We start from the raw sequence: 19,703 nt of genomic DNA on the forward strand, positions 1-19,703 counted from the left end.
CTTCAGATTTGGGAGAAAAAATTGGATGAAATTAAAATATACATTTTGCCTACCTTATTTGTTTTCTTTGAGGAAGATGACATTGAACCAGACAAAAGGATGATGGTAATTTCAATTAAAGATCACTTGCACATGCTTGCAGAAATTTCATCGTACTTTGCAAATCTACCTGACACCCCATTTGCACTTGCCAGAAGCCCATTCACAGTCAAACATGAAGATGTCCCTGAGACAGCACAAGAGGAGTTCACTGAACTTATTAACAGCGATGAAGCACTAGTTTTTCTACAATGCCAATTACAAAATTCTGAAGTGTTTGTAGTCATATCTTGTTCTGTCTGAGACTGTGTTGCACCTTCTTCTTCCATTTCCAACAACATATCTTTGTGAAAAAGGGTTTATCAGCTTGTTGATTATCAAATCTAAATACAGAAGTAAACTTGTTGTGGAAGATGATCTTCATAGTGCTTTTACAAACACTAGCTCAAGAATTTCTGATCTGGTGAAAAAGAAGTTATCTCAACCTTCGCACTGATGTTGGCTTTTTACGCATACTGTTGCAAGATGTAGCGATGTAGTTTACTGTTATATTAAGACTGTTACCCATGCTACATGATGCTTCAAGACAAATTTTCATTTATTTGTAATTAAAAATAAACATTTCACAAAATATTTACATATTATTTTGTAATTAATCACTATGCTTTACGTTCAAAGACTACCCTGAGGATTTCTGATCTGGTGAGAAAAAAGTTATCTTTACCTTCGCACTGATATTGGCTTTTTGCACATACTGTAGCAAGATGTAGCAATGTCGTTTACTGTTCCTATATTAGGACTGTTACTCATGCTATGCCATGCTTCAACACAAAATTTCATCTATTTGTAATATAATTACATATTGTTTTTTGATTAATCACTCTGCTGTAATTATGTTCAATTTTTAACAAGGAAAATACATCCTGCATATCAGATATTTACATTACTATTCTTAACAGTAGGTAAATTACTGTCATGAAGTAGCAACAGAACTAATTTTATGGTTGGGGGTCACCACAACATGAGGAACTGTATTAAAGGGTGGCAACATTAGGAAGGTTGAGAACCACTGGGCTAAATCTTCTTCAGGACCCCCATGGTGATTACAAAGATGTGTCAAGCAGGCAGATCTCCTGGTAATGTTACAAATTCCCACTCAGGGTCTTTGTTGACAACTAAGAGTAATGCATCGGCTAGCCTAAGATCCCAGGATCCCCGGAGCCAGTTCCTAAGGCAGTTTACCCTACACTTCCCAAGGAGTCTGACCTTTCCCAGCCTTATGTTAAACTTTGCAGGGAGCAGGTACCCCATTGACTCCTGCAGGATCAAAAACCCAGGCTTTGTCTCCTCTACACATCCATAGTGAGGCCTCTCACAATATTCAACTTCAGCCCCTCAAAGAGGCACCACCCAGGACCAAAAAGATCTAACCGTTTTAGTGTTGTTCCTTATCCAATTTCTTCCTGCCTCCCAAAGTTAGGAAAAATTAACTCCTATTTTAGCCTCTGTAAAACTTTGGCTAAAAGAATGCAGAGTCCTCAGCCTCTCCCTGCTTACCCATGGAAAGAATGTAATACCCTCAGCCCCTCGACTGCCAAACTGGCTTCAGTTTTTGTTCTTACAATAAACCCCACCTGATTATCATTTGGGGCCTAGGGGATTTTCGGAGACACTTCAATCCTCCCAAAGGTCACCAGCTAGAATAAAGCCGATTGGATATAAGTGAAATTACACTACTATGCATGCCAAAAGACAGAATTAGAAGAGTGAAATGAGAGCCCACAGATTGGGAATATGTTTGTTACCAATAACACATCAGACAAAGGGCTAATTAAGAAAATATGCAGAACTCTACATCTCAATAAGAAAATAACAAGAGACACAATCAAGAAATAGGAAAAATATATGAACAGACAGTTCACCAAAAATCAAGGACAAATGTTTAACAAAATTAAAAAAATACTCAGGATCAGTCGCCTTCAGGGAGATGTAAATTCAAACCACAATGACAGCACTTAACACCTACAATTCCAGCCCAAACCAAAAAAAGTAAACAAATGCTGGAGGATAGGAGGGATTTGGATCCATAAATACTTACAGCCACTGTGAAAAACCATGTGGCACTACTTACAACAACCAGTATTTGAAATCCCATATGATCCAGCAATACCATTCACTAGTAGGTATCATGGCATTCATATAATGAGAGATATATTTTAAAGAACAATAAAGGCAAAAAGATAAAGCTCAATCACAAAGGAATATTAAAAACTACAATATATTTTAAATGGGTCAAAAAGATATAAAAGGATAAAGGGTTTATTTTAACTTAACTACATCTGCAATAGTTGACTTTCCCAAGAAGTCTGCATGATAGCAAGACCATGATCATTCCTGTTCTATGGTCACAGTATTTATCTGGTTAACGTAGTTAGAGATCAAAGGTAAAATCAGATATTGGTCTTGATATCAATGTACATATGCATACATGATGAGTCTATCAGGCTTTCCCAGTCTCTATTCATATGATTTCCTGCAGGATTTACATTGAAGTCATACAATGTGGCAGACATTTTGTTCAGCCCTCCTGTCCAATTACTGCATCAGAGTTTATCCTATGGGCTTTTGGAAACATAAAAGAAAATGTAATTTAATACTGGAGGCACTGCCAGTCACTAAATGCATACGCGCTTTCAGTCCCTGTATTTACATGGTCTCTGCTCTACAAATCCCCTATTGTCACATGACTCCTTTTTGGCTATCGGCCAGCCATCCAGAACTACATTAGTTAGAATCCTAGTGTAGTTTACTGACACACGAGAGAAGCCAAAGCAGGTACATGCCAAGTCACTATGTTGCCAGAGCTTTCCTCCTGTATGAGATGAGTGTGATGTGATGACACATGACTCCCTGTGGAGAGCTTTCCCATCTTGACTGAATTTAAAGCATTTTCCATTGTGTGTTCATGTCAAGAAAACTTAGAAACACAGATAAATCTTTACCCACACTCATGACAGCTACATGGTAACTATCCTACATGAAATCATTGATGTGACATGAGCTCTCTTTTTTTTAATGTGATTTAAAACTTTACACAGTAAATTGGTTTTCCATTCAACAATTCATGCCTTGATTGCAGTCCCCAAGATGTACCAGCACTCTTCCCACTTCCGCCCTCCCTGTGTTTTACCATCATTATTCAACTTTCTTTCCAGTTCCTTCTTGCTTTTATGAGATTTAATTCATAACCAAATGCTATCCTTTTGATTTGATATGGTTGATTGCTGTAAGGACTGTATACTTCCCAGATGTTATTCTTCCCCTCCAAGCCTGTATATTGTTTAGCTGAAAGATGAGTCAGAGGAGTGAGTACATTTCCTGGAGTGAAGACACTAAGGACCATAGTCTGGGGATTCCAAGTCTCCAGCAGACCAGTAAGCCGGATCTATTTTATGATTTTGGGTTTTGTTCCATTGTGTTCTCCCACTCAACTCATGCTCCTATTTAGTGATCTCTTTCTGAGTAATTAGCAGTGGAAGATGGGCACCGTCTAGTTCTCCTCTCAGGGTCATGGAGGGTGAGGTTCGCTGTGGTGCAATGGTCCTCAGGATTAATTGTTCGTATACATCTTCTATCATCTTATTTTATGGTACTTTGGAGCTGTTTCTGGGGTTAACAATGAGCACGCAGATGGGGCAGGCACTACTGGCATCTTATTGGGCAATCTACTGTTTGGTATAGCTGTGACCCAGAAAAAAATGGGTTCAGCTCTTTCAGGCACTGATAGCTAGAAGAAAACTGAGGTGCTCTTGGGCCATGTGGAGGTCTGGAAGGCCCTGTCCCCAAACCGATGGGCCATGTCAGGAGAGGGACAGTAATTCAGAGAATGGGTACCTGCATGGTAAGTCACAATTGTCTGTTCAAACACTTGGTCCAGGCCAAACTCGAGCACCTCTTCCTTTGTTTTAAAAGCTTTGTTACACTAACCCTAATGAGAAGTTTTCTCGTTGGGAATTTTCTCGTGTTTAATGAGACTTGACTTCTACATATAAGATTTTCCACATTTAATTCATGCAAAGGACTGCTTTACTGTGTGAGATCTCTGATGTGCTATAAGGAAATGCATCCGGATAAAACTTTACCACCCGTACCACATAGATAAGGTTTTTCTCCAATATGAATTTGTAGATGAATTTTGAGATTTGCTTTCTTTGTGAAGCCTTTGCCACATTCAGCACATACATGAGGTTTGTCTCCAGTATGAGTTCGTTGATGAACAGTGAGAGCAGTCCTGTTGATAAAACTCTTTTCCACATTCATTACATACATGAGGTTTCTCTCCAGTATGAGTTCGCTGATGATCAGTGAGGCCCTTCTTCCTGATAAAAGCTTTCCCACATTCATTACATACATGGGGTTTCTCTCCAGTATGAGTTCGCTGATGAACAGTGAGAGCAGTCTTCCTGATAAAGGCTTTTCCACATTCACCACATACATGAGGTTTCTCTCCAGTATGAGCTCCCTGATGATCAGTGAGAGCAGTCTTCTTGATAAAGGCTTTTCCACATTCACTACATACATGGGGTTTCTCTCCAGTATGAGTTCGTTGATGAACAGTGAGAACAGTTCTGTTGATAAAGGCTTTTCCACATTCACCACATACATGGGGTTTCTCCCCAGTATGAATTCGCTGATGAGCAGTGAGATTACTCTTCCTGGTGAAACCTTTCCCACATTCATTGGACACATAGGTAGTCCGTGCCACATGAGTTTTCTGATGTTCCTTGAGGTATGATTTCCTATGATAAGTTTTGCCACATTCTAAGCATTTATATGGCTTTTGTCCTTCGTGAGCTTTTTGATAATGTTCATTGAGATTGAACATTTTATTGAATTTTTGTCCACAATGACTGCATCTATAGATCTTATCTACTATATCAATGATCTGGTGCTCCAAGAGCAAAGGCTCCTCAATGAAGGTCATCCCACATTTATCACCTGTGTGTGGTTTCTCAATTTCATCTGATTCCTGATGCTGAATCCACTGAGACTTCATGAATCTGGATTGTTCACACTCAGGGAGTTTCATTTCAGTATAAAATTGCTCTTGTTCAACATGGGGAAAATTTTTCTCATCTGCATTGAGCACAATTAACTTCTTTATTTTGTTGCTTCTGTGCTTATTTAATTTCAGAGTGATTAACTCTGATTTTACAATTTCTTCATGAAAACCAAACATCTCATAATTTTCCTTGAGAGGAAAATTAGTTTTGTGCTGAGAAACAAAACTTTCGAATGTATTAAATTTATAGCATTGTTCTGTTCTGTCCTTTTATCTTTCCTGTTGCAAGTGTTCGAGCATATGATCACCATCTTTCTGGATTTCTATAAAAGAAGAGAACATTGAATCTTTCCATCATGGACCTCTTAAAATAAGCATTGATACAAGGTAAATCGTTAGTGACAACCCTCTTTTATGAATGTAAATAAAAGACTATGCTTAAAATTTATTGCCCACTGGAAGTAATACAATCGTGTAAAGAATCCCAAGGATCAAAACAGTTATTATAGAAACAAGGTTGGATAAGAAAGTAATGAATGCACACAGATTTGGTATTTACTTAAATAAAGCCATGAAATATACAACAAATGTAATATAAACAAAACATTGAGACCAATAGGCCAAAGTAGTGGTAAGGCTTGCTAACTTCAGTCGATAGATGACAGATGTATTCATTCCATCAATCTTTACTGAGATACAACTAAGTACTAGATAAAGTTCGGAATATGAAAAATGCAGAATGTTCTACCTGGGAGAAAATCACGTTTACAGGTATATATGAAAGCACCATGGCACAGAAACATATTCTCTAGTTTATGGAGCCTGTATTCTAGCTTATACCACCCATCTTCCAGTGTTGTCCTGTAGCTTGAAGGTTGCTGTGATGTCAGAAGCACTGCCACCCAGTGTTTCAAAGAAAAGCAGGACCCCCCACGGCACACAGGTCTTAGTGGATTCTCCAGAAATAGGGACTGGGAGGAAGACCTGGTGATCTACTTCTGGAACAAGAACCCCTCAGGTTTAATGGCAATGAAGTAACACTGAACAAGTACTAAATCTTCAAAGTACAGTCAACAGTGATGATGTGGATGGAGGAGAACTTTGGGGACATTAAGTGCTTGACAAGTCATGACTGAAAATAAGAAAAAATAGCTGCATGCATCCTCTAATAATTGGAAGACAGAATATATGAAGTATTATCAAGAAAAATTGCAAGTGTTCAAAACAAAATGGAATGTTTAAATATTGATGGTATATGGCTTATTAAACTTTAATAGACTGGTACTGGCTATTTTAAATTAGATAATCAAATGGTTTATAAGGCTGAGATTGACAAATTGAAAATACTGGTGTCATATTGATCATCAAAAGTACATTCAAGATCTTCTCTGAAGTATAGTTCTGTCAGTGGTAGGTTAATATTCATATGCATGCAGGTAAGACCAGCCACAAGTGTTACTTAAATTTGTGCACTTACTGTTAAAGCAAACATAAATGTAGATTTAGCCCCAAAGCAAAACCGGCCCGTAGGAGTAGCATGTGCAATTAAAGAAGATAAAGCAAACAGCAAAAATGGGGTAGAGTGGCCTCATCTCCGATGCCGGAATAAGATAGCAAGGTCATGTAACAGTGAATGTATATAGCTGCAAGTGGTGGAAGCCTCCAGAAGGCACAGACACTACAGAATGAACAAGTATGAATGTGTGAATATCCTGATTTCTTTTAGAACACTTCATGATAAGTATCAGGCTGTGGGAAACTGAGGACCAAGAAGAGGGTGGATGTAGACAAATTCTTTGTTCTCAGAATTAAAGAAGATTGCAAGGCCTAGTATCTGGGAAGAGTGAGGCATGCACATTTGTAAGCTGGAAAAGAGTCCCAGTCACATTCTCTGAATTAAAAACCATCTCCACAATATCCCCTTACTATAGTGTGACCTTAATGATACCTCATACAAGCACATGGCTAATTACTAGCTGCCACCAGCTTTAGCTATAAGAGCAGACCTGTTGTTATTGGCCACCCTGCTCAGATGACAGTTATTCCCCCCACCTGCCCTCAGCACTGGTCTTAAGTTGCTCACCCAAATAGTTCAGGGCCCTCCAGGTTAAAGGCACTGCCTACCTTGTTTGGTACATAGGTGTCTGTGTGCTGGTGGGAGGGGGTATGTGCCTGCATGCCCTGAGACTTTATACCATATATACTCGAGTATAAGCCAACCCAAATATTACAAAAACTGCATTTTACCACAAATCTGCATTTAAAAAGTGCTGAACAACTCGGCGTATACAGGAGTATATATGGTAAATTGGTGAAAGAATACATTCTCTCTCCTGCTCAGACTTGGCATCCAAGAAGAGGTGAATGCCTAAATACTCCTGTCTGCCTTTTTTATTTCTGCCCTTCAATTACACAACCATCCCTTAGGACCCTTCCAGAAGGCATTTAAGAGACAAATGGATAGTTGGTTCCTTGAGTGATAGCAACAAAAGGAAGCTAATTGCTTTTAAAGCTAGGCATCTTTAGCTGAGAAGCAAGAAGTCAGCCACCTGCAGGAGCTGTATACGAACATCTTTAATGGAGGAAGGGTAGTTGGGAAGAAAACTATCTGGAGATTGTGCGTGATCAGCTCTAGCTTTATCCTTGCTGCTTGTGGAGGTTTTCTTCTAACACTAGTACTGGTCTTTCAAGCCCTGTGGCAAGGACTATAGAGATAATGCTGCTTTATACTTTCATCCAGGTTCTGTTTTTCACAATAAATAAATTGAGGGAGGTGGAGGGAGAGGATAAAGGGTAGCTGATATCAAGGAGTTCAAGAGGAAAATGTTTTGGAACTGTGGTGGCAATTGTACAGTACTGTTCCATGTGACTGAACTATGGAATGTTAAGATAACTGTGAAATCTCCAAATAAAATGATTAAAAAGATATATATTCAAAATTTTCCAAAACTTTTGCAACCTGACACTGATCAACCATACAATCATGTGCACCGATGAATGTAAAATTTGGGAACAATAACAGTAATTGGAAAATGTGGCTTTAGTGACAGAAATGACACACAAATTAACTGATAAAATTTTGAGACTAATGATTTCACAACAAATTCCTTATTAGAAACAGTAATGGAGACTATACACATAGATCTTTCTAAATCAAACAAATGAAAATCAAATCAACCACATCTATGGAAAGAAATGATGGAGAAGTTCATTAATCAAAACAAGGCCAGGGGTTATCTGTGGAACAGATCATCAGTTCCTCAAATGTAAGTTGAAGCTGGCCAAAGGATTTAGATCAGAGAGCATAGAGATTATCTAAAGAATAAACTTGAGGATTTGAAGACTGATGAGTGAACACTAATGACTGAAGACCAGATCATCATATACATGGAAACCAATAGACTAATAAAAAGACAGAAAACAAAGACAGCAATATTGAATATACTATGCACTGTTTCAATAACAAAAAAAATCAGTGTTGGAATATACAGCCCAAATGTTCTATAGAAGCAGCAAAGCATCATTCAGGTTTTGGACCTGTTAAGAAGGTGTGGGTGTGGGCTTAAGAAGGCATACTGCATAATAAGGAATATATATCAGACATGCGTTCAATGAAAAAAAAATTAGAAAGAAAGGAAAAAAGAAAGCAGGATGTTAATAATGTCCTTTCCACTTAAAAAGTTATTGGAGGAACAGGCAACTTAAAAAAAAAATTAGCCATCTAGATCAGAAGTAACAAAGCCCGCATGGAGGGAGCACAGCAGCCAGTTTGATCATGAGGTATCAAAGGGATCAGGTATCAGGCATCATCAGAACAAAAAATCATATCATTGTGAATGAGGGGGTTTGCGGAGTGGAGACCCAAAGTCCATCTGGAGGCAATTGGGCATCCACTTAAGGAAGGGTGGCGGTGAAGAGAGCCAGTCAGGGTGCAGTGTAGCAATGATGAAACATACAACATACCCCACTCCCCATCATGATCCAAATTTTACCTTACAAATCCAGCTAGACAAGAGGATGTCCAATGGTACAGATAGGAACTGGAAGCAGAGGGAATCCAGGTTGGATGATCCTTTTTGGACCACAGTGAGTGTGGCAATACCAGGAAGCCAGAGGGAGGGTGGGGTAGAGAGGGGGAACCTATTACAAGGATTTACATATGGGGACGGACAACAGAAAAGTGGGTGAAGGGAGACGTCAGACAGTGTAAGACATGACAAAATAATAATTTATAAATTATCCAGTGTTCATGAGGGAGGGAGGAGCGGGGAGGGAGAGAAAAATGAGGAGCTGATGCCAAGGGCTTAAGTGGAGAGCAAATGTTTTGAGAATGATGAGGGCAACAAATGTACAAATGTGCTTTACACAATTGATGTGTGTATGGATTGTGATAAGAGTTGTACAAGCCCCCAGTAAAATGATTTTTTTTTAAATCTTAAAGTAGAAAAAAAATTGAAGGTACAGTGCTAAAGAATATCCCAAGTGGATAATTTTCTTGCTGGGAAGATGATCTTAGATACCTGAAAATAACAGAAGTCACACACGTATTTCACCAAAAAGAGTAAAATATGGAGAAATATGTCTGTTAAACAATTCCAACAGAGAAGGCAATTTGATCATCTCTATTAGAAAACAGAAAGAATTTATGTCACTAGAATGAAGAAAACTTTAAAGAGAGAGGAGAAAAAATGAGAAAATGGAAACCAATACCTTTAGAGTAGTGGTTCTCAACCTGTGGGTTATGACCCCTTTGGGGATCAAAGGACCCTTTCACAGGGGTCACCCAATTCATAACAGTAGCAAAATAAGTTGTGAAATAATAACAAAAATAGAGACACTCCAAGGGGGAAAGCTAAGGAAACACAATGGAGACTTATTTATGGTCGGAGCTTAAGATCCATGCTTGCACAATAGTAGAGGAATGTGTTGTATTCTGGGGACAATTATGTACTCCAAGTTCTCTGTTTGGAGAGAGGCTTACAAGATGGACTTTCATAGTAAGGTACAAGCATATAAAGGGGAAAGTTTTGACAACCTTAAAGAAAATTATAGACACAGACATATAATAATGTAAATCAAATAAATGGACATCTAAAAATCTAATCTCAGAAGAGCTACAGGAGTACTTCTTGCAACTGGTAGGAAAAGTGAGGTCTCACATTCGAAGGAACACATACTTTTATGTATTACCCGACACCTATGACGGATGTGAGGCCTTCTAACAGTTGAATCAACCTCCCCGGCCAATTCCCCTTAAGGTATGTTGACCACACACCTGAAAAATTTCCATACAGCTTGTCTCTAAAAACAACCCCATTTCTCCTTGTTCCTATTGAGAGGAAGCATCTGAGGTGACAATTAGATTACCTGTTCATAAGAATTACATAATCTTAGACACCAAATTTAACCTAAGGTTTGTAAAGTGTGCAGATTGTTGTATTTCTAGGAAAATCATGTTCAAAGGAAAAAAAGTAAAAGGTGTTTTCTCAAGAGTAGATGACCTTACCCATTAACCTAGTACCAGAGAATGCAATGGGAATCTACCTCTTTGAGAACACCACAGCCACTGCAAAGATTTTAACACATAAGATAGGAAAAGCCAGTGACAAGGTCAATGACTTGAGAATTCTCCTCACCAATGGAAACCAGGTTGTGATAGTTCTCCAACATCACATCCTGATATAGGGTCTTCTGAGCAGGGTTCAGGAGCTGCCATTCCTCCCAGGTGAACTTTATAGCCACATCATTGAATGTCAGTGATTCCTGTAGTAAGGGGAGTCTATTTAACGATGTATTTTTCATTTGAAGATTTTTTAAAAATATCTTACAGTAAAGAAAGCAAAACAGTAATGAAAACTGTACATTCCATAATGTGTACTAAACTGAGAACTTGGTGGAAAGTATTTGACCTTATTTCTACATTGGCAACCATGGGGACGGAAAACTAGCTCTATTTTCAGAAAGATCTCTATTGTTCTGAGAAAGGAATGTTTTCAAATACACGTTCTCCAGGCCAAATAATGTGCAACCGACAATAGCTCTCCATGAAGGAGCAGTCTTAAAGGAGCTATCATACTGTGTTCCCCCGAAAATAAGACAGACCCATAAAATAAGCCATAGCAGGTTATCCAAGCAATTGTGCAAGATAAGCCATATTCTGAAAATAAGACATAGTGACAGGAATGGCTATGCAGCATACCGCCACAGAGAGGGAACAAAGATGGACAGCCCTTCTCACCTGCCCCATCGTGACAGCTGCTATCTCAGAGATGATGGGAGGGGTGTGGGCAGTCCCATCAACCTGATCGCGCCCCACTATCAGGTCCCGGTTGTTCTGTGCGTGCTGCAAGCTGAGGCAGAGAGGGAGACATAGACAGTGAATGTAAAAGTCTCCTTAGTGAAGTGAGGAGCAGGGTGCTCTGCTTTAGGTATGGTGTGTCTGCAGGGGGAAGAAGTAAAGCTGTGGCTGCCATTTTACTCAGCACTGAGGGTTGATGTTCCACAATAAGGCGACTTAACTATATTTGAATAAATGTAGATTGTTGTGCCATACTTAATAAAAATAAGACATTCCCTGGAAATCAGCCATAGTGTGTCTTCTTGAGGACAAATAAATAGAAAACAGTGTCTTATTTTTGGTTGAAACACAGTAGTAGAAGAATCATTTCTCTGCCTAGCTGCTTCACTGTGCTTGAAGGTTATCGGTAAATTAGAATAATCAGGTTCTAAAGCCAGTCCACTATAAAATGTAGCAAATGCCTGGGGAGGTCTCAGGGCAGGTTTGAAGTCAAGCAGCATTAGGTAAAGATAGTGACTCACCTCGTTGCTTGTCGCGTTACTCACTTATATTACCCATTGACTATGTAAATGCTAAGTGCATGAGGTGGGTGCCATTATATATGACCACTGGAAAATACATTCACTCTCTCAGTCCTGGCATGGGAAGGGAGCCCCTGTGTCCGGCTGTCTGCTCTCTGTCTTTTAATATTTGCCACAATTGCAATGTCACTCCTAAGGTTCGAGTGTTGGGGACCTCTGTACCACCAAAGTAATCCACCCACTCATAAAATTAGAATTTTGAGTACCAGTGAAATGAGCTGAATGAGCTAGAAGTAGCTGATTTATACTGACACAAAGTAGATAAACACCTGTTTATATTAACAAACAAGTTTACAGTACATTGTGAAATGGAATGTGGAGTCCTAGCAGCATCACCAGCGTACGAAGCTCGGTACCTTCAGTGGCACCCGCTATCAGGAACAGTGCAGATGGGGGAGGTCAAACAGAGCTCAGCTGTCCAACAATTTTGGTCAATTCTTACATAAGTCATTCCTCCCACACCACTCTTTGTCTCACTTGTGGGTTTGATAATCCATGGCTATGGCCACACAAAACTCATAGATCAAAGTGGCCTATTAATGAACAAAGTAAAACCTGGGATCAGGAATAAGAAGCTATAACTCAGATCCCTAAACAGAAAGTTCATAGGGTTTATCTCCCTTCCTGAGTGCGGGAAACTCTTAGAAACCACCTTAGGATAAGCTCTTCTTGTCAATCTTAGGACAAATTCTTCTCAGCCACCTTCGAGCAGTATTGACTTAACTTTAACTAAAAGGTCTTCTTGCACCTGCCTTCTTTCATCACATGCTCTCTAAGGGGCTCCTCCTAATCTGGCCTAAGCAGTAAAGGTGCTAGGTTGAACCAAGAAGCCATCATATCAAGAGAGAGAACGGCCTGCAGGTATTGTTCAGAGGAGACAGTGGGACACTGGCCTGTTATCTGAACTGTTGATTTGGTTTTGTTAGCCCCTGCAGCCACATAGTTCAGAATGAACCCATGGATTAGGGATTTGCCAGCTTGCAGACATTCAGGAGCCATTTCCATGACATCCCTGCAACTGTGAGCTGCCTGTGTGACCTGATTTGAGAGCTTCCTCCACTCCATGAGCCAACAGTTTGCTGCCTGACATTTGAGATTCACCACCTTCCACATCCTGAAGAGTTATTTACCTGATGGCTATTTAGTTTTGTGAGATACTGCAGAGCAAATCAAGGAACATCGTGAACCTCTACCTCCTAGGGACTGGTCTACTGCTGCTCCTGCACAATGCACTGTAATATTCATGAGTCAAGAGCTGTACCAATGGCAATAATGCTGAGGGCAGAAGGGACACAGTGACAGAGCCAATTGTGACAGATCCAGAAAGGGCTTTTCAGCCATGATATGGGTAGGGCAGGCAAGATCAAGAGGAGGATATACCTCAAGGAGTGGAGAGGAGCCTAGAGAGATGGAATTGTGAAATGAGCCTTCCTTCAGGGGGCTAAATGTCTGGAAGGGACAGAAAGAACAGGCCTGTCCTCAAGAAGAGAAAATTTGCCTACATGGTTCTTTAATATGAATGCCAACGCATAGCCTACAGATTCTGATACCAAATTACATTCTGTTACAGAATAAAATTTTTACCTGTGACTCTGGACTGTAATTTGTACATGGCCACTGCAAAAAATTAATGAGCTGAGTAGGACTACTCTGTTCCCCTTGCTGTTCTGTTGCACGCCCTTAGGACTGTTGGAAAGATACTAGTGTCAGAACTGGAAAACTATTGGAGGGCACAGGTATGTTTAAGCTCTGCCTCACATAAATCAGGACTGATGTTGATTGGTGATTGTCCCTCCTACTTCTATAGTTAGAGGAAGTGAGACGTTGTCACCCATTTTTAAGCTTCTATGGCTACAAGGCCCATTTTAGATGCATTAATGAGAATGTGGCTGTTTGGGAGGATATGTAACATATCACTTTCAGAAAGAAGCATTAAAGATACTTAACCAAACAAAAATCCCATGGAAGTCTGAACTGTCCTAAAAAGGTGATCTTATTTCTTAAAAACTAGGCATAATCAAGAAGTTGGAAACAACTCAAATTTCCACCAACAGACGAATGGATTAAAAAAAATGTGGTACATACATACAATGGAGTACTACGCATCCCCCAAAGCAGTGATGAACACATGAAGGACATTACCGAATGGGAAGAACAGGAGGAAATTTTGCTAAGTGAAGTAAACCAAGCACAAAAGGACAAGTAAAACATAAGTCTGTTGAGGTAAGCTTAAAAGTGCAAAAGAGTTATAGGGGAAAAAGCTACTATATACAAACATTCCTGGGGTGAAGTCCAGGTAGTATGGCAGGGGCCAGACCAAAATCATCCAGGGATACATATGGAAGGCAACTAAAGAGGAGGGGGGAGGGGGAGAAATAAAAAGACATGAGTAGCAGGGGAATAGGGCACTAACCCACCCAAGGAGAAGGTATTGTTTATATCTCCACAGAGAAAAAGGGACCAGACTTCAACCCAGTGCACCAAGATGTGAATGCAACATACCAGCATGAAGCAGGGAGCCAATAGGGAGGTCTGAGGGGCCAAACCAATCCCAACTATGGGGACTGTCCCTCCTCCCGCAGAAGAATTCACTTAAGAAGACAGCATTGAAGCTATACCTCAGGGGGAGGGCCATATCATTATCAGAGCACACAGGAGCAAATAAAGGGAGAGGAAGAGAGAGCGGAATACATTCTGACCCACCAAGTCTTGAGGATGATATTCCCACTCAGAGCAGTCAAAGCACAGAGAGAAACATAGGGTTGGCCACAGTAGGAGACACAAGGTCACTCACTGACCCATAGTGCTATGAGGAAAAGCACTGGAGACAGTGCAGGAATTGCACCAAATCTGACCCCACCACACTGAGGTGAAACACTACGGACGTGCAACAGAACACCAAGGGGAACAGAGCAACAAAGTCCCCAGGGAATACCAAAAATAGACTTTGGATCCAGGCCATGTAACCCCATCAGACTCAACTAGAAAGCACTACTAAAGGTCAACAAACAGACCTTGAACTATTTACAAGCTTTTCTTTTTGTTGTTATTGTTTTATTTTATTTTGTTGCTTTGTTTTGCTCTGTCTTTTTTTCTGTGTATATTATTATCTCTTCAGTTCTATATAGATAAGATAGGCAGGATAAACAATCTGGAGGAGAAAACAATGGGTCAACTGTTGGGGGGGGGTGGCATGGATGAGGGGAAAGCAGGGGGAAAGGAAGAGGGTGTTAGCAAATCCAGGGACAAGGGAACACGTGATCCAAAGTTGATGTTGAGGAGGGCTAGTAGGGCTTGATCAAGGGCAATGTAACCGAGAGGAATTACTGAAACCCAAATGAAGGCTGAATGTGATAGTGGAACAAGAGGAAAGTAAAAGGAAATAAAGGAAGGAACTAGGAGCAAAGGGCATTGATAGAGGTCTAAATATAGACATGTACAAATAAATATATTTATATATGATGATGGGGAAATAGATCTATGTGCATTTATTTATGTGTTCTCGTATTAAGGTTGCAGATGGACATTGAGCCTCCACACAAGTTCTCCCTCAATGCAAGAACACTTTTTTCTATTAACCTGGAATTCCATGATGCTCACCTTCCCAACAGGATCGCTGAAGGCAGAGCGGGTGCACAAGCAAATGTGGTGAATTAAGTTGATGGTGCCTGGCTATAAAAAGATATAATGCCTGGGATGTTAAAGACTTGAAGATAAACAAGCAGGCATGTAGCTGAGAAACAACAAAGCCCACAAGGAAGAAGCTCAGCCTCTGTGATCATGAGGTGTCAAAGGTATCAGGTATTAGGCATCAACGAACAAAAAATCCTATCATTGTGAATTTGGGGGAGTGCAGAGTGGAGACTGAAAGCCCATCTGTAGGCAACTGGACATCCCCTTACAGAAGGGTTATGGGAAGGAGAGGAGCCAGTCATGGTGCAATATAGCACCAATGAAACCTATAACTTCCTTCTATTTCTTTAATGCATCCTCCCCGCCACTATCATGATCCCAGTTCACCCTTACAAATCCAGATAGATCAGAGAATGTACACTGGGGTGGATAAGAGCTGGAAACACAGGGAATCCAGGATAGATAAACTCCTCAGGACCAATAATGAGAGTAGAGATACCAAGAGGGGAAGGGGAACCTATCACAATGATCTACATAAAAGCACCTCCCTGAGGGACGGACAACAGCAAAATGGGTGAAGGGAGACATCTGACAGTGTAAGACATGAAAAAATAATAATTTATATATTATCAAGGGTTAGTGAGGGAGGGTGAAGGAGGGAGGAAAATAATGAGGAACTAATATCAAGGGCTCAAGTGGAAAGAAAATGTTTTGAGAATGATGATGGCAACAAATATATAAAGGTGCTTGACACAATAGATGTATGTATGGATTGTGATGAGTTGTACGATCCCCCAATAAAATGACTTAAAAAAACTAGGCAGAGTATATCATTTGAATGATTCTCATGGGTTGGCCATAGAATAAGTTGAAAGATAATGTCATCCAAAGTACCCTCGATGATGTATTATGTTCAATGTCAATAGTTTAGTTCAATGTCAATACATAGGCAATATGTATATGATCAATATACATATTCCTAATCTTCTCCTACCCAATGTTGAAGTCAGAATCTGAGTTTAGCTATAGCTTCTACAATTCCAAATTCCCACTTTTCCAATGAACTGAATCAGTGTTATACAGGCTTCTACAAGTCAAGTAGGAAATATAGAAAAGGATAAAATACATCAAAATCACCTGAGCTTTGGTCATTTACTTTAGTCCTTAGACACTGCCCGCAACTGGGATGCTCTATGTTTGTCTTAACTGTATCAGTTCCAATGATGCTCACAAATTTCAACCTCTCATGGGGACATCCTTGAAATAATAATACCCAAACCAGGCACTTCTTGCTCTTTCTTCTGTGCTGCTATTGGTGCACAAGTTGCAGGCTGATGAGAGAATACAATGAGAGTAACACAGAACCTGTAGGTCCAGATACTGTTGCAGTTCTGTCCCCCTTCTTACACAAAGTCCCCAATACTGTTAACGTTGCCATTATTGAATGATAGAAAACATGCTTATACCATGACCAATAAATCTAAAACTCGTAATTTTTAAACATGTGAGTAAAAGATGACTTTATAATACAGATTGGACAATCAAATATACAAGCCAAGAGGAAGAAACAAAAAAGCTGGATCCCTACCTCACAGCATACAGAACTATCAATTCCTTACTGTGTGACTCTCAAGGAGAATGACAAATCAATGAACTTTGAAAATGATTATTAATTAAACCATCTGGAAACATTTTAAATGGGCTATATAAAAAACTATTATGAACTTCTAAAGGAACTAGAAATTGTACAATCACTTCAGTTTAGAAAGATTTTAAAACGCACCATCATGTAAAGTTAGACATATAAACACCCAATAGGACACAATAAAACTGCTGCACAGTTTCCAAGACTCTGAAGCCATGACAGGCAGCTAATGGGTTTGTAACACTGACCATGAGGTTAGCAGTCCAATTCTTAATAAATGCGAAAACCAGGACTCCAAAATAAACACTTATGTAGCATCTATTAGATTGAAATTTATATATATATGAAATGAAAAAGTATACATCCCCCATAGTGAGTGCACTTTTGACTCTCAAGATAAACAATGTTATTAATTTAGCATTATTTGTAGCACCTAATACAGTTTGTTAGTTGGCCTATACAAATATACAGTCTTAACTCCTTCCAAATATTTACGTGGGTTTGTCGCCCGCCAATGTGAACAAGGCAAAGGAGCCCTGGTGGCATAGTGATTACTATTGGGCTGCTAATCGCTAGGTCAGCAGTTGGAAATGACAATATTTCTCCTTGAGAGAAAGATGGCACTTCTCCCAAGAGTGACAGGGCTCTCTACTCTGTTAATGAGATAGTCTTTGAAACTCACAGGGGCAGTTCGACCCTGTCATATAAGCTCTCGATGAGTCCGTGTTAACTTGATAGCATTGAGTTTGGCTTATTTGGTTTAAGAGGATTGGGCAGCTTGCCCAACAATAGATTGGTACCCTTGTGGGTATGCCATTTAGATGTCTGAAAATCGAATGCAGAACTAATTACAAAGATCTACATATTACCTTCTCCCTGAGGGATAGACAACAGAAAAGGGGGTTAACAGAGATATCAGACAGGGCAAGATATGACAAAATAATAATTTATAAATTAGCAAGGGTTCAAGAAGAAGGGGAGAGCAGGTAGGGAGGGGAAAATGAGGAGTTGATGCCAGGGTATTAGGTGGAGAACAAATGTTTTGAGAATGATGAGGGCAATGAATGTACAAATGTTCTTTACACAATTGATGTATGTATGGATTGCGGTAAGATTTGTATGAATCCCTAATAAAACGATTTTTTTAAAAAAGAGAGCCTAACGTGGGAATTAGTCACATTGGACATCTAGTTAGGTTTAATTGAGCCATTTCAGAAACAGAACTTGGGATTTCACTACCATCAAAAAAGAAGAGCCTGGATCCTAGATTCTTTTTTTTTTTTTTTTTTTGCTTTTGGGGAAAATAGTTTTAATTGTTGATCAGAAATATCCCCCAAAGTCTTCCAGGCATGATCTTGCACACATCGGGAGCGTCGGGCAAGAGTGCAGGCCCACCAGCCAGCTAACCTGAGGATTGCCTGGCAAGCACACTCCAGTCCTGGCTCATCTCCAGCGAGTCTGTCAGGTCCATCAGAGTATTCCCCAGGGTATTACACTTGTCCTTAAAGTTCTTCAATTCGAGGAAGGGCTTGCCATGTTTACTCTTCTGACTGGAGGGGAGGTATGTCACCTGGAAGGTCGTTGGGAGACTTCAGGAGATTGGGTAAGGTCTTTGGCTGCTGACTGGTGGTGTCGCTGAGAGCTCCCACTTTGTGTTTTGACCGCAGTGGCCAGTTCAGTCAGGGCCTCATGAGAGCGTAGGTATACTCACTCTGGCCAAAGACCTTTAGCCCATAGCAGGCTGCCTCATAGCCATGCAGCAGGGGATCAATGAGGGCCTTGCACACACCCTTGAAAGGAGTAGTAGCGTTCCGAAGATGGAGCAGGTAGGAATGGAAATTTCTGCCTATTAGGGGATGAGGATGCCAGCCTTCAGTGTGAAATGGGATCCAGGAGACATGAATGGCGTCCAGAGCTTTCATCTTGTACAGACAATTGTAGCAGTTTTGATTTCCCTGGATTTCCAGCTGTGGCAGTCTGGCATCATCATCTGCAAGGAGCTGGGGTTCCTACTTGCGATCCTGAACTCTGGATAGTTGAATATCAATCTCTTCTTTCAGATCCTTGGGGGCATGAGGGCTCCCCACAGGGACATGAGGGCTCCTCCGAGATCTCATTGCAAAGAACATGATTTGCCTCTTCACAAAAATAAATAGTAGTACAAATACCAGGCTCCCGTAGGCCATCACCAGCATTACATTCACCCCAACAACCAGTCACTAGTGGACACCATGGCCTTCCCACCCTACGCAGAGCTGCTCTGGTTTACCCCTTTGCCTTGACTCATCAGCCCGGGTTCATTTGCGTTTCCTGGAGCTCCCCAGCCATTTCCTTATGGGGGAAGACTAAGCGAGACCCGGCCTGAAAACATGGCAGCTTGCGGGGGGGGGGGGGGGGGAAGGGCATATCCTAGATTCTTGCATTGAAACTCTTCAATCCAGAAGA

The 19,703-nt window shown here is 40.4% G+C and overlaps 1 pseudogene; it reads right to left on the reverse strand.

The window, feature by feature from the left end:
* Nucleotides 1–9,567: 9,567 nt before the first annotated feature.
* LOC142442235 (protein C1orf43-like) lies at nucleotides 9,568–19,491 on the reverse strand (annotated as a pseudogene).
* Nucleotides 19,492–19,703: the final 212 nt, after the last annotated feature.

Source organism: Tenrec ecaudatus, chromosome 3 (genome assembly GCF_050624435.1).
Source record: "Tenrec ecaudatus isolate mTenEca1 chromosome 3, mTenEca1.hap1, whole genome shotgun sequence".
Classification (NCBI taxonomy): Eukaryota; Metazoa; Chordata; class Mammalia; order Afrosoricida; family Tenrecidae; genus Tenrec; species Tenrec ecaudatus.